This window comes from Tachysurus vachellii, chromosome 24, assembly GCF_030014155.1.
Source record: "Tachysurus vachellii isolate PV-2020 chromosome 24, HZAU_Pvac_v1, whole genome shotgun sequence".
NCBI classification, from domain to species: domain Eukaryota; kingdom Metazoa; phylum Chordata; class Actinopteri; order Siluriformes; family Bagridae; genus Tachysurus; species Tachysurus vachellii.
This window is the reverse complement of record NC_083483.1, coordinates 4,967,481-4,982,319: the sequence shown is the minus strand read 5'-3', so window position 1 is coordinate 4,982,319 and position 14,839 is coordinate 4,967,481. Positions and strand designations below refer to the sequence as shown.

Sequence of the window (14,839 nt, the reverse complement as noted above, 5' to 3'; positions counted from 1 at the left end):
CATTTCAGTTCACAAGCCAATTTTGGATCACTCTTGTGACTTGCAGAATCGACTGCAGTGTTGTTTCATACTGTATTATTATACATATTGTAGTTCCGCTCACTTAATCAAATGAGTTTATTGTTCAGGATTCACAGGGTGGACTGTTTGTTCTACAATAGTCCACACCACAGATAGTGTATTATCTCACAAAGCAGTTGCAGGGGGGAAAAAAGTTTGAGTAATAATTGTAATCACAAGCAAGATCAAAGCTGTTTCCAGCCAACTGAGTTATGGCAGTGTGTTGCAAAAGTCTGATAAGATACTCAGGTTAACAGAGAACCGTGTGGTAGAGAACACTGCAGTGTGCTCTGTACTAAAATCTATGTAGATTTCTAGATAAATATTTACAAGGAAACTATATGAGCAGTTAAAAAGACTTGGTTCCATGTTCCTAATGAATAAAAGTTATAGCATTTATACCATTACATCCTTTTTAAGCCTTTTAAGTAGATGATTGTGAAACTACATAAACATCAATTATCAAGAGTTGATTTACAAGTTGACTGAGAGTGTGCCTGTGAAACTGACAAGATTTCTGGGTGCAAACTTGTGCAATATACAGTACTTGTAGGAAGCACAGCCCAAGTCACACAACAGTTTTGCTAATTAAAGTTGTGCAAAAAGATTAGCTCACATTGTTAATAGCTAACATGATCTTGCCCTATTAGTGGTCTTCTTAGTCTGTATTTGCTGTCATAAAGATAACTGGTGTTCAGAGTACCTCAGTCCAGAGGTTGAATGCAAATAACTAGAGAACATACAGAGACAGATCAATTCATTTGGATGGACGATGAGCGGAAAGAAAGAACAAGAGGAATCACTGACCATTACCTACACTGAAAGGTAAGGATCACACAATGGGTTTGGTGGTTTTTACATGCACATTTTTTTACTAACTGCACACAATAAAATCACTAGTTTGACACCTAAAGGTTACATAAATGATTTTCTTACACTGTATTCAGACATACAGAGTAGATGTTAAATCTGATTAATCCAGTACTGACAGTTTGGCACTTACTTAAGGAGAAAGTTTACAGTTTTCTTCAGAGTGACTATACATTTAGATCATTCATGTGCATTTTAACAAGGTAACTAAGGCAAATTAGACCTACAAAATGTACAGCCTTGACAGATAACACTGCGTCATGGCACAATCGGATCACACACAACATGGTACATGAGCCAAATCCAATCGAGTCAGAACTCCAAACAGACAGCCTCGAGGGTTGTAGCATTCCTGTGAGTTTAACAGACGGAGATAATGACAGTAATTAGCTAGCAGATAACAAGCTGGGTCTGAGAAATATGATACACACTCTTTGAGGATTCACAAAAAGAAGAATGCAGAGCAAGAAGAGCAAAGAAAGGCAACTGTGTCAGAGGAAAATAATGTCAAGGAAGGTGGGCTGGGAAAGGCAAAAGGCACAGTGAATGTACAGGTGAGTGTAAAAGAAAATACAATGTGTAGTGGGCTGATCTTCATGGAGTTGTGTATGATTATGTATGAAGTATTAACCAGAAATCCTTGGTGTCAGACAGACAGACAGACAGACAGATATATAGAAAGATTATTTCTGAGTTGTACATTTCACTATTTCTTATGTTTCCCAAAGTCACACTTTTCCTTTTAAACAGGAGACACATAGATAGATAGATAGATAGATAGATAGATAGATAGATAGATAGATAGATAGATAGATAGATAGATAGATAGATAGATAGATAGATAGACTATTTCTGAGTTGCACTGTTCAGTCTCTCTTACGTTCCCCAAAGTCACACTCTCTCTCTCTCTCTTAAACGGGAGCAATTACTTGTGCAACACATTAATAATTAATCCCAGTGAGCTGTTAATTATTCATGGAAATTGCTGATTTAAGTTTCCTTCCTTCAACACCGAAACACAAGGGGAGGGGCAAAACAACAAGAGCTAAGGTCAAATGATCATGTGGTAAATGTGGCAGATATTTTCCTTCGATAGTTCTGACCTGGTTTGTTAAATAGCAAAGAAAGCTCCACAAGGGAATAATGGATGTTCTGGTCAGATGATCCTACACTGTAGGCTGATCTCAGGCCAGTCATGAAGGTAATAATAAAGACTAATACAGTATATTTTCCCAAAGATTAATGTACATAAAATAATTGTTAGTTGATTTGACCAAATTAAATATTTCACATTCAAAAATAAAAAATATCTTCATTGAGGATAAACAAATATTTTTTTCATTGCATTCAAGTTTAACATTTTCCTTTTCTTATTTCTTCTTTACAAGATGGACAATCAAATGAAAGCAGAGAATTCTGGACAATATCTGACCTGCTGCTCTCAGTAACAAGGATTCATCCTGTTATAGAACAAAATTCAACAGGAAATCTCTGTTACTGGGGGTAAAGGATCAGTAATTAATGACAAGCATAAACTACATGAAATGCACCTAATGAGGAAGCAACAACAAACAAAGCTTTAAGATCATACAAATAAGAAGAACGTTAGCACCAATATATGCATGTTAAAATACTTTGTTTTAAGTATACTGTAACATAGTTTTAGTTTTATACATTTGTTAAATGAAATGTTTTCGATGTAGTTTCTAGAAAGGAAAAAAAAACATTCTTTAATGGAAATGGAAATGTGTCTCTATTTCTCTTCTATCTATATACGATTAGAAAGTGATCATAATATCAGAAATGCACATTATCAACCCCTCTTGCTCTTACTTACTCTTGCAATTTACTGCTCTGTAAAGGATCATGAATCCTATTTTCTCTTTTTACTCTGCATGTTACACCTACTGCTTCACTATCATGCTTGCGTTTGGTCTCACTCCACTGACTTGTGGACAGGGTCAGTCTAAGACTGGAGGGACTATGGGGTGAGTGTTTTGTTTACCTGTCATGGCCTGCCTGCCTCCGTTCTTCATCATCACTCCCTTGGGACCAACTGTTCTTGCCTTATGCATCATTCCCGTGATAACAGTCTCAGGCTGCCTGCTTGTAATACCAGCACGAGTCTCAGGGGGCTTTCAATTAGCCGGCTAAATAGTGTTGCATGCCAAGAATGCTGTGGATTGGAACGGAATAAACATATTTCTTTCTGTATTACAGTACGTAGACTGCAAGAACTTCTTTCTCCACAGAATAATAAGTAGAGCACGTATACACAGAGAGCAGTCTGATAATCCAATGAATGACATATTTCTTTTTAAAGGTGATTTGTTTCATTATACTTCTTCCTGTGTTAGTATAAAGAACATTCTGATAATTCATTACTGATAATCCAGTAAAATAAATTTTGTACAGTGAATTTAAGGAAGTGAAATAAAGGAAAAAATAAATCTCTGTGATATTTCTCTTGTTCTTGTATTATTGTATTGTAAATTTTTTTATTTTTTTTTTTTAAACTCTTTGTTTTTTCTCGAGACCAACTCTAAGACATCTCTAAAGCACGGTCTCGAGATTTGTGGGTTATTTGTCTATGATACACAAATACTTTTTCATTGCTGTTCTTTTAGCTGTTGTAATGACAGACACTGGTTTTGTTGTGTAGACAAAACGGATTTATCTTAGACATCTTATGCTCTGGCAGAGAAGGTAGTTGAGTCAAAAGCTTACAGTTATTAAGAGCAAAACAAATGCAAAATCCCATAAAGTAACATATCAAATGAGAAGACTAGAGGGAGAAGTATTGAGGTCTTGCATTGCATTGTTGGTAAGATAATAAAACATTTATATTCAAACACTTTTAGAACTGATGCTCAAGTTTCTTTGCCATTGAGAGTTAAGGATCTTCTGTAAATAGATTTTCTGTTAAACCATGATATTCAGGAAAGCCACATTAGCTTTTAAACTGGGGTTTGCATGCAGTAATCGTTTTAGATATATAACATCATGTTCCATTGTGTGTTTTTCTGACTTCTCCTAATTAACTATGTGGTGCAGACACTCATGCATTCAATTCAATTCAATTCAAATTTATTTGTATAGCGCTTTTTACAATTGACATCGTCTCAACAACTACGGAAATGTTCCGCAAGAATATGGAAGAACTTTCTCTTTGGATGAAAAGCATGCAGCAGGGCAAAAGTGTGAGTGAACACATACCTATGCTTCTCACAGTGTGTCACATGAATGAAAACAGAAGGTCTCCACAATGACAACATTCGATACAGCGACTCTTTCTGAATGTCTCAATGTATACACCCTGTGGAAAGGCATGATAAGCATCCTGGTTGTGCCTGGTGAAGGTCTGGGGCTTTACATGTAGCCAATGTTGCTTTTTTTCAGACCAAAAACAGAGTTTTGGTTTAACAAGTTCAATACAATAGACAATGTCTTCTCATACCGAGAGCCATTGTAGTGTTTCATGTAGATTAGACCTTGTGTATCTACACAGCCTCACTCTCTTCAGCATTGATGGGTGCTTCAGTGACATTGACTAAATGCCCTAAATTAGGAAAGTGTTTATCATTTTTGTCTGGCAGATCAATTATGTACTATTCAACATTTTGTTGTATTATATTTTCTATTTTTAGTATAGATTTAATTCAGCTTAATGGATCTGTGTAGAAAGGATTGAAGTTATGTCGCTAGCAGCTAGGGAAGGTTTTTGACTGAATCTTTTTGAACAAGCCTTTGACAGGAGAGAGAATCAATGCACAGTCTTGCACGGCTGGACAACGAATCATTTCCAGTCAAGTGTACTCAAAAGTTTCATTTAAAAAATCCGTGGTTCATATTTACACACACTACAGGTTGAATCTCAGCCAGTTTTATTTTCTGAAGCAAAAGGTTTCTTTTTTTATTTCCGTATGCCTTGTGTTTCCATTTTGTTTACCCATTTGTTTCTGGAAATGGGTTTAACGGTACACTATGATTGTAAGGTCACTGAAGGAGAACACACTTTTCTTCAAATGTGTACCATAAATCACTCCGATAACTGTCATCTAAATAGATTCCTGAGTTTATTCATAAAGAGAAATTGAAGCAAAATAATTCTCTGGCCAAGACTGAGATGATAAGAAATGTTATACTGGAATGCATAGGTTTGAAATATTAAATGAAGTAGAGCTTTGTCATACCATATTTAGGCTATTAGACATCTAATAAAAATCAAGTTTTACATTCATTCCGGAGATATTTAAGAACTTTACACTACATATGCTTAGAGAAGGGAGGTAACTGGAACTGGATGAAAAATTGTAGGTGGTGGATCTAGATGTCCATCTTCAAACAACGGGTGAAGACCAACCTTCTCCTGAAACTTATTTTCTCTGTTTGTTTTATATGTAAATAAAAAAATCCTGAACAGAGTTATTGGTACCTTAAGTCTGTACCCCAGTGAACCAGTGTATTCATTGAGATTTAAATGGACTTTTGTATGTCGTTCTGAATAAGGACATCTGCCAAATGCTGTATATGTAAATGTAAATGTAGTTGCTAAAATATCACGGAGGGGCTAAATTACCTTTGTTAATCTGATTCTAAGCACTTTGTTTTAACCGACTTTAGACGACATCATTAGTATAATGTTGAAACTGTTAAAGAGACTTTCAAATGCTTTAATGCCTTTACAGTTCAGCTTGTGTCCTCTTTACCTATTCCTGTGGCAGAAAGACACATGGGTCCAAATATTTGTAATTAATGTTTTACCTTCTCCATCTGTTATAGCTGTGACACACTTACATGCTGCTTTGACAACTGAGATGATGAACAGGGACGCGTCAGAGTAACAGTAAGAGCCAGGGCTGAAGAAGAAGAGGCCTTTATTTGTCACATATACGTTACATCACAGTGAAATTCTCTTCTTCACATATCCCAGCATAAGAAGTTGGAGTCAAAGCACAGGGTCAGTCATGATACAGCACTCCTGGAGCATTGAGGGTTAAGGGCCTTGCTCAAGGGCCCGACAGTGGCAGCTTGGAAGGGCTGAGGCTTAAACCCCAACCTTATGATCAGTAACCCAGAGACTTAAACAATGACTTCCATTCTCTCTATTTTCTATTTTCCACATTTAACTTTTATTAACTTATATCACAATGAAAAAAGTTAGATGAAAATAGAGAGCAGTGATTTTTTGAGTGTTATCATGTTATAATATTTTCAGCTGTTACCTTGTACTGACTACTTACACTGTCATTACAGTAATAGATGAGTGATTCCCATTACCCAGTCTGACACTAGAAAGAATTTTAAGCTGTTTGAAACATAAAGCAAAAAAAAAAATAATAAAAGAAATGCCTATAAAATTAGCATTACTTATTTCTTATACATATATACATTTGGACAATAATAATAATAATAATAATAATAATAATAATAATAATAAGAAGAAGAAGAAGAAGAAGAAGAAGAAGAAGAAGAAGAAGAAGAAGAAGAATCATAATTAAAATTAGGAGGATAAAATATCAATAGTTTACACTGAGAAATGTTAGAATAATTAATCACTGCTTAGGACTCAGTAATTACGGCACAGTTAATAATGAACATCTCTTTACATATTTACTGGGTAATTAACTAATATCTTATTAAAGGAACTAATACCCAATTAAGTTTTTTGGAATGAGATACATTTTAATAAACAGATCCATCTTTGTTTCTGTTTAATTCCTGCAAAGATATGGGTTGTTGAAGAATATCGTTATAGAATGTTTAACCAAAGAAATAATGAGACTCAGAGCTCAAAGTTTAAAGTCAAATGACATGTTATAGGTTAACTGGGATCTCTAAATTGTCTGTAGTACTGTGAGTGTGTGAGATTCTGTGTGGCGATGGCTTAGTACCCCAACCAGGGTGTCACCCACCTTGTGCCTAAAGTCCCTTGGGTTAGACTTGTCCAAACATTCAGCCTTCTATAAGTTAACCCATGCACAAGAGAAAAAAATGCATATATTTTTTTTAGCTATTTATGATATATTTAGATATTATTGATATTATCTTTAATTTAATAGATCACTTAGAACCTAAACTAATCTTACCTACACTTGTATACACAATCTGCATACTACCATGTGTTCAAACTAATACATCTGGCCATTGGTGGTGTACTAATTTGACACACAATTTAGTTTGGTATATGTGGTTTTAGATGCAGCCACAGAAGCCCCTCTACCCCACCCCTGTGAGGTGATATACTGTATAGTTCATTACAGGATTGAGTAAATAACACATCATTAATGGTGTTGCACAATTAGCTAGCTAAATAAAACAGCATCCAAAAAGAGTTTCTTATAATTACTGATAAAAACATGTTTACTTTTTTTTTTTTGCTGAAGGAGTTGTATTTTGTAAAACCTGTTGACAATGTTTTGGGATTTGACCATAATCTGAAAAGTGCTGATCAGTTAGAAATTATTACAAATATTTCTCAAAAATAATTTACAGAAACCACACACAAAAAATGAAGAGACACACGTGGGGGTCATGCCTGAGCAGGCCCTGAGTAGACAAAAAAGATTTTGCTTGATATTGAATGAAAGTTGTTTAATCACAGGTTGTGGTCGATGCCCACCATCAAGGGTCAAGTGTAGAAGCCCACTGAGGTCTTTTCTTATTCCTTTTTACATTAAACTACTTAGAATTTGAGTGAATGTCCAAACTGCCTGGTTCTCACTCTCCCTTTATCCCTCTCTCCATCTTTGGGCACATGTTGGCATTGAATGTATAATTCATACCTGCTAATGGGCCCAGTGTTATAGAACCGGAGTTCCAGGCATCAGATCTCACCTCTGGTCACCTGACACCACACCATGTGCAGTAATATATACTTTAATTATAGATCCAGGGAAGAGTCTGATTCAGAGTGTTTCTGTGACTTTGGAGGCATGTCAGTAGTCTGTGATGAAAAGGTTTTGGCAGCTTGGTGTGTTTATGCATCTATGAGCAAATGTCAGTCATTTTGATTGATATTTTCTGAGAGTTTGGAGCAATGCATGAAAAAGTGCTTGAGTTTCATGCTTGATTTCTTTTGTCGTCCAGGATCATCCAGGATCATCCAGGATTACAATTAAAAAGTTAAAGAACAAGTGTTTGACCTCCTGTGGAAGAAAGAACAAAAGTAAAAGAGGAAAATCTGAGGTAATCTTTTTCCCCACTAACTCTCGTTTTCTGCCTGTTTTCTTTTTAAAAGCTTATTAAATATTTAGCAAGCTAAGGAATCCAGTCCGAGTGCGATAATGATTGATGGCTCGACGGGAGTGCAGCAGTTAGCACTAAAAAACATGAGATCAAGTTACAGTCCTTATCGATGTCACACCCATTAGAGTCTGCTAATAGTAACCAATCACTTGTACTGTCCTCCTTGATTTCCTTCAGGACCCATTCACACTTTTATCCCTCTGCTCTGTTCACTCCTCTCCTTTCATCCCTCTATTTCTACTCCTCCTTGAGGCTTTCTCGTCAGACTCTGCTGCTGCTTAGCTGATATTTCATCAGATCTGAAAGACAGGTGTTGAACCATTGATAGATGCTCAGATTAATTTACTTCACAATGATGAAATGTCTTACTGTATTCTATAGCACACCTTAATGCGTCATGAAACAGGGTGAAAGAGGTGGTGCACATTTATTAGCATTTAATCAAACAGTGCCGCAATTATACATAATAATAATAATAATAATAATAATAATAATAATAATAATAATAATAATAATAATAATAATAATAATAATTGTTATTATTATTGTTGTTGTTGTTGTTGTTATTGTTATTGTTATTATTATAATAAAAAAATATTGGCAAAACAAAAATAATAACAGTATATGTTTGTGGGTGCAGAATGCTCTCAGAATGTTTACTCCCTGCACTAAATGCCTTACGGTAAGTGAAAAATTTATTCTGATTGAGAGTTTATTAACACTGTTACTCTAACAGATAATCCAGTGTTATGTGTAACGCTCATAATAAAATTGCATGTTTCAGACTTAATTAAAAGTATATTTATTTAACTGCCGGTTTCAAAGCAACCCAGTTAGCTCACAGGCTTGAGAATATACAGAATTTAAACTCTGAATTTAAATTTAGTGGGGTAAGAGTGCTCAGTTTGGGTCTCCTATTCTGGATGTAGAATGGCATTGCCCTAGTTTGTTTTGTGACTACCCATGCCCTGACAGCTTGGGTGGCCAACGTGCTCCTGTGGTTAAAGGTTTCAGACGTTTCCAAACCCTTGCTGAACCACACTGGCCTCTGGTGAGCCACAGTGTCCTCGAGGTGTAGAGTGACAACACACAGGCTGCCCTCAGCACCCAGTGGACGAGGAGTGCGCACACACACACACACACACACACACACACACACACGCTAAACTATTCAGGGAACAAAGGAATTTGTATTAGAATATGACCACAACTGAGTCACACTTTTCCCTAATTAGAATCTGAGCACACCTTTACAACACAAATCACAAACAAACTGTACAATCTCTGTCTCCTGTCTCTCTCGTACCTACAGAGACATGCACACCCTCAATTACACACTCCTTGGGTCATGCCCTTACTGTGTTGCATGGCTTTGGTTTCATCCTCACAAGTGGTAATTGATTCTGCTGTAGGTTGTGCTGGTGGTAAGTGGGGGTGAGCTCTCCAGTTTCACTGAAAACAAATCGCTCTTTTCTGGGCTCTGACCTTCTCCTCCTCTGCTCTGTCCATCACTTTTCTATCTTTTCTTTATTTTTTGCTTCTCCTCACATGGCAAGTTAACAGACAAACATCTGATGTAACATGAAGGGATGTTTTAATTTGATTTATCCATGTACAGTTCTTTTTTTCCCAAAAAAGAATCACACTCACGTACAAAATGTAAATCAAACATTTCATGTACAGTATGGATCACCTTCATTAAAAAGTAACAAATAAAGCATTACAGAGATTATTTATTTGAACAGAACAACTGTACAACAGTTTTAAACCTGCTCCTCTTGTGTCCCTGATGTAGTGACTGGACCATCCAGGTTTCCTTAACATCCATCTTTATCATCAGCAATATCAACAATTCCTGTTCTCACATGATCATCTTGTTTGCTGGTTTTCTGGCAGGGACATAAAACACTTCTAGGTGGCTGTGTAGCGTCTGTAGAAGTGTTTCTACCGACATAATGAAATTTGCAGTATTATAGCACCATCTACCGCCACGTTTATGTACTGCAGGTTCAATGACATGAATCCAATTAGCATATTTAACAAATATGCATGTGCTTTAAAATAAAGAACTGAATAAGACCATTTCAAAAGGTTTGTCAGAAACAAAGGAGAAAAATGTGTTTGATGACTAGAGAGAGTTTATCCGGGGACCACATCTGCATCTGATCCTGAATCCAGCTGCACAACTTGTTTCAGAAATCTTATCATTTGAATAAATAACAACTTTATAAATGCAATTTTAAACTCTGTAATTTTCATTGTAAATGTTTTTATATTTCTGTACATCTACAAATAAACAAATTACAACTAAATTGAAATTGATTTGAGTTTTCAGTCTTCAGTGACTCTCTCTTAATGCTTGTGTAAAATGGACCCTCACCTAGCTTAAATACATGAATAAACCCTGCTCTTTTAAACCCTGTGTTTATAGGAGATGCTTCAGACTTCATTAGAACTGTATTTAACTAATTGATGGTTTCCCAGTGTGTCCGCCTTAGGCTGCTCTCCACAACATTTCCATGAAGCATCTTGACTCGACCTGCAGATACAACGAAGACATGCATCAAGACAAAGAGGCTCAATGAACTTCCCCTGAGTGTCAGAACAGATAAATCTCTGGTTGTCTTCAAACTAAGACAGAAGATTTACTTATTAAACTTATTACTTATTGAACTTATTACAACTTCATTTTGTACTAAGAAGAGAATATATTTTTAATGGAGACACTAAAACACCTCATAAATCCATCCATCCATCCATCCATTTGCACAGGTGCAATATTAAGCTTAAATGAATGTGCCATAGAGGATCTTATTAGTGTTGATGGAAATGAGGTTAATAATCATACGCTGAACACAAATGACATACAGTATGTATACATTGCAGTCATGTATTGGATTGTCACTGAATATGACATCCCAAAAGACGAGTGAAAAATTGATTTCATCTCAACTTTCTCATTTGTAACTTTAGTCAATAATTAGATGGATTGTATTTGTTGTTGTTGCCACAATGACTCACATAAATTAATAAAAATGCTTTTGGTTTGATTGCTATTAGTGTGTAATAAGGCATTAACCTGGGAAACAAGTAGTGAGATAAGAGCAAAGGTAACAATCATTTTTATTAACAATGTGATGGATTTCTCTTAACAGGTCAGACAATCTTTTAGTTTCTCATCACATAAACCATAGCAACTTAAGAAAACACATCATCTCATTTAAAATAGTAATTTTATTAAATATATTGTCACCTCACATCACCTGTTCTGTTCATCAAGTAATTTAATGTACGTTTAATCCTAGCAGTGCCTCATTTACAGCTTCTTACCTCATCTAGAACAGCGTTTTACAGAAATGAGGAAAAAAATGCCCACAGGCAGAGCTTCTTTATTACCACTTTATTCCTTAGTCCTTTATTATTCCTTTATTCCCACCCAGCTTCTTTAGTCCCTAAATATAGGACCAAGGAATTTTAATAAAGAACAAGAATCAGTTAAACAATACCCATGTAAGTATTGGCACAAAAACATGCAAACAGATACACACATGTCAAAGAATGAGTCAGTATTCAAATATACATGGGTAATGAATTACTAAATACTTGTAGGTTAAGTGGCGCCTTCCCAGCAACTGGCTTTCTAAACCTCCATTCATCCAGTGCTGTGATTCTGTCTCCTCTGTCGTCTGCTTCGCTCAGATTCCGCATCCCTCGCTCCTGACATCAGAGAAGCAGACAAATAGAGACTGGAATTTCTGGTACCATTATCATCAACATAAAAAAAACCCTGAAATCACTTTCTGACTCAAATCAAAACACTTTATTGATTACATTTCCACAGTTACGTTATTATATCAACCCGAGGTCCCTTAATTTAAAATCATTTTTTAATAAAATTTAATCATATTCGTTTTACAAACCCCATATATACAAGCTTATACAATCATTTTTAGTTAGATATGTCAAGCTAATCGGTGCCAATGCTTTCACGTACAGTATAGTGTTCTACATTTATTCAGGTATTTGCCTAGATGAATGATTAAATAATCTTTGGATTGGACATTTCCCATTGTCTATCTGGAAGACAACAGTGGCCAGGAGACCTGCTGTATAAGCAGTGATAGGGCATTTCCTAATGTGTTTGCACAGGGGCCAAAGGAGAAAGAGACTCTGACGCAGAAGGGCCCATTGCCTGCTGCCTTATTTACAATGGAAGGCCCCAACACCAAACACAGTCCTAAATGTCACAAAGACGCCAATCCGTGATAAGGAGGAGGATTTTTCCAGATTGGCCATTGCCAAGGCAGGTCTCTACCCCACGCCCAAACCTTTCTAGGTTTAAAAGGGGTAACAGCACCTGCATGATGGAAGAGAGAGCGAAGCACATAGACATCACACACTCGACAAGCCTTCTCATTGTAGGGGCGCATTAGATTAACAAGTGTGTGTATTGCAGTGAGAGATGATCTATATCATCTATTAAACACAAATTTTAATTAAACTCTGCACCGGACAGTTATTTTTAATCATAAATGCTAGATCTGCTATCGTGTAGTGTTTCAGACGAAGCCAAGATGCAGAAACGATGCATGAGGAAATTAATAACAGTAGTAGCAATGGTGATTTTAGCTCCAGCTCTGGATGCTGCACCAGTAACATCGGAAGTGTCAGACCTTAAAAAGACATCATTAAGAGGTAAAGACTCTGATTGTAGTCAAATATTTTCCTCTTGTTGTAGCCTTAAACAAGCTTTTCTCTAGTAAATAAGAGATGTACAGTATTTCATCAACTGATTTGTGACAAGCTTAAGGTCTGATGTTAACCAGCTTTAATCAGCCAACGATCCTCTTCTGTTTGTTAATTCTTCTGCGATTGTGAAGTTGAGATTTTGTTTTAATTTGATGAATAATTGTCATGTGTTACGTTCTAAATTAATAATAAAGACCACGGAAGACTTCAGATATGCTCGAACAGAATATTTCTTAAAGTGGTTATCTTTATTATTAATCCTAAAAAAAAGTTACTAAAATAATTTTCAGTAAAAACAGATATTTAGATTTCTGCAGTCTTGATCACAAGCTTGCAAGGTACAGCATCATGTCTATACAGTCCTATTAAACATTTATTTGGTTTACAACTTTGTAGATTTGTTTTCTGATATTTAACTCTGTTTCAGTTTTCCTGAATGAAAGAGAAATGACTTTTTGTTGTTCACACCTGCATGCTTAAGTTTCTTGTTAATGTTGACCTGTTAGTGGCATAGTGATATAATGCCATGGGGTCACAAGTACTTATATGTTTAATATTAATATTTTAATCAAAAGGTGATGAGAAACCAACAGATCCTTGGACGAGTGGCCCAGACATCCGCGATATGACTACGTATTTTGACGCACAGGAAATGACAGTCCCTGTAAGACCTTCAGGTCGTTTAGACAAAGCCATAAACAGTCCACATTTCCTGGATAAAATATTGGCAGCAACTAACGCTCAAGGCCGAAGAATGAACCTTGCTTCAGTTCCAATTGGTTCTGTTGGACTAGAAAATATAGTAGCAGCAACCAGCAGTTTGGACAATCAGCTTAACCTTGGCTCTTTAATGGAAGAGCCTGAAATAGAGGATCGTGTACCAATGGTAGACAGCAGTGTTCGCAAACCACTGACGCTAATATCGGCGATTGTAAATTCAAATAAACAAAGTAAGACCAAAAGAGCAAAGATGAATTCAGCCAGCAGCACAGCAGACAGACGAGAGAAGATGCTGCATATGCTGAGTGCTCTTGAGGAGCTTCATAGGTCACTCAACAATACACTAAACAGCCATCTCACTTTCCTAACAAGAGGTAAGAAAAAGGAGAGACTTTTACCACAGTTGCTCATTTCTTGCAGCAAACTATTGCTGATTTAGCATTTTTACTCCTACTAAGTAATCATGATACTATAAGAACAATATTCTGATAATCAATAAATAAAACATAAATATCAGCATTCAGATTAAAGTTGCAATAATCCCTTAAATTTTAAGTGTACATTTTTTAACTTTACTAGGTATCTTTAATCTGAGAAGACACACTGAGTCTACATTAAATCCTTACTCTAAAGCCAGTCAAAGATAAACGATGAAATCTTTTTTAGAAATAGCACAGCAGAAGAAAATGTTATTCACATTTTCCAGTGATACTAACAGTAACAAAGACACACACTCGAGGGTGAAACCCTGATGACCAATAAAGGTACAATATAGTATCCATGATTTCTCAGTTTTAGACGTACATTCCTCTCTTCACTGTTTTATCATAGAACAGTAGGTTTTAGGGAGTAACTGAAAAGTAAATGCATAAAATAATTTATGTCTATGTTTTGATCTGTTTAAAGGTAATAGCAACAGTCGCAGTCAAGGAAAAAAGAATAAAATGGTAAGTTTATAACTGATGACTGATGACGCTATTAGCGAATCTAAAAAACAGTCTTTTCCTGTTTCCTCATCAGTAATTTTGGCCTCTTTTGATATGAATGTAGATTTCAGAGGGTAACACAAAAGCCACTACAGTGTCATCTGTGGTCAGCAGAGGTGCCTCAGCTAAGGCTAGTACTGACCAAGTGGATCCCAAACTCCTGAATGGAAAGGCATTCAAGAAGACTTTTCCCTCGACTCCTAAGA

The 14,839-nt window shown here is 36.0% G+C and overlaps 1 long non-coding RNA gene across 1 annotated transcript; it reads left to right on the top strand.

The window, feature by feature from the left end:
- Window positions 1-831: 831 nt before the first annotated feature.
- Window positions 832-10,323, top strand: LOC132839392 (uncharacterized). The gene is made up of 3 exons (XR_009647727.1): window positions 832-885; window positions 8,020-8,118; window positions 9,974-10,323. It is a non-coding gene; the product is annotated as an uncharacterized LOC132839392 (long non-coding RNA).
- Window positions 10,324-14,839: the final 4,516 nt, after the last annotated feature.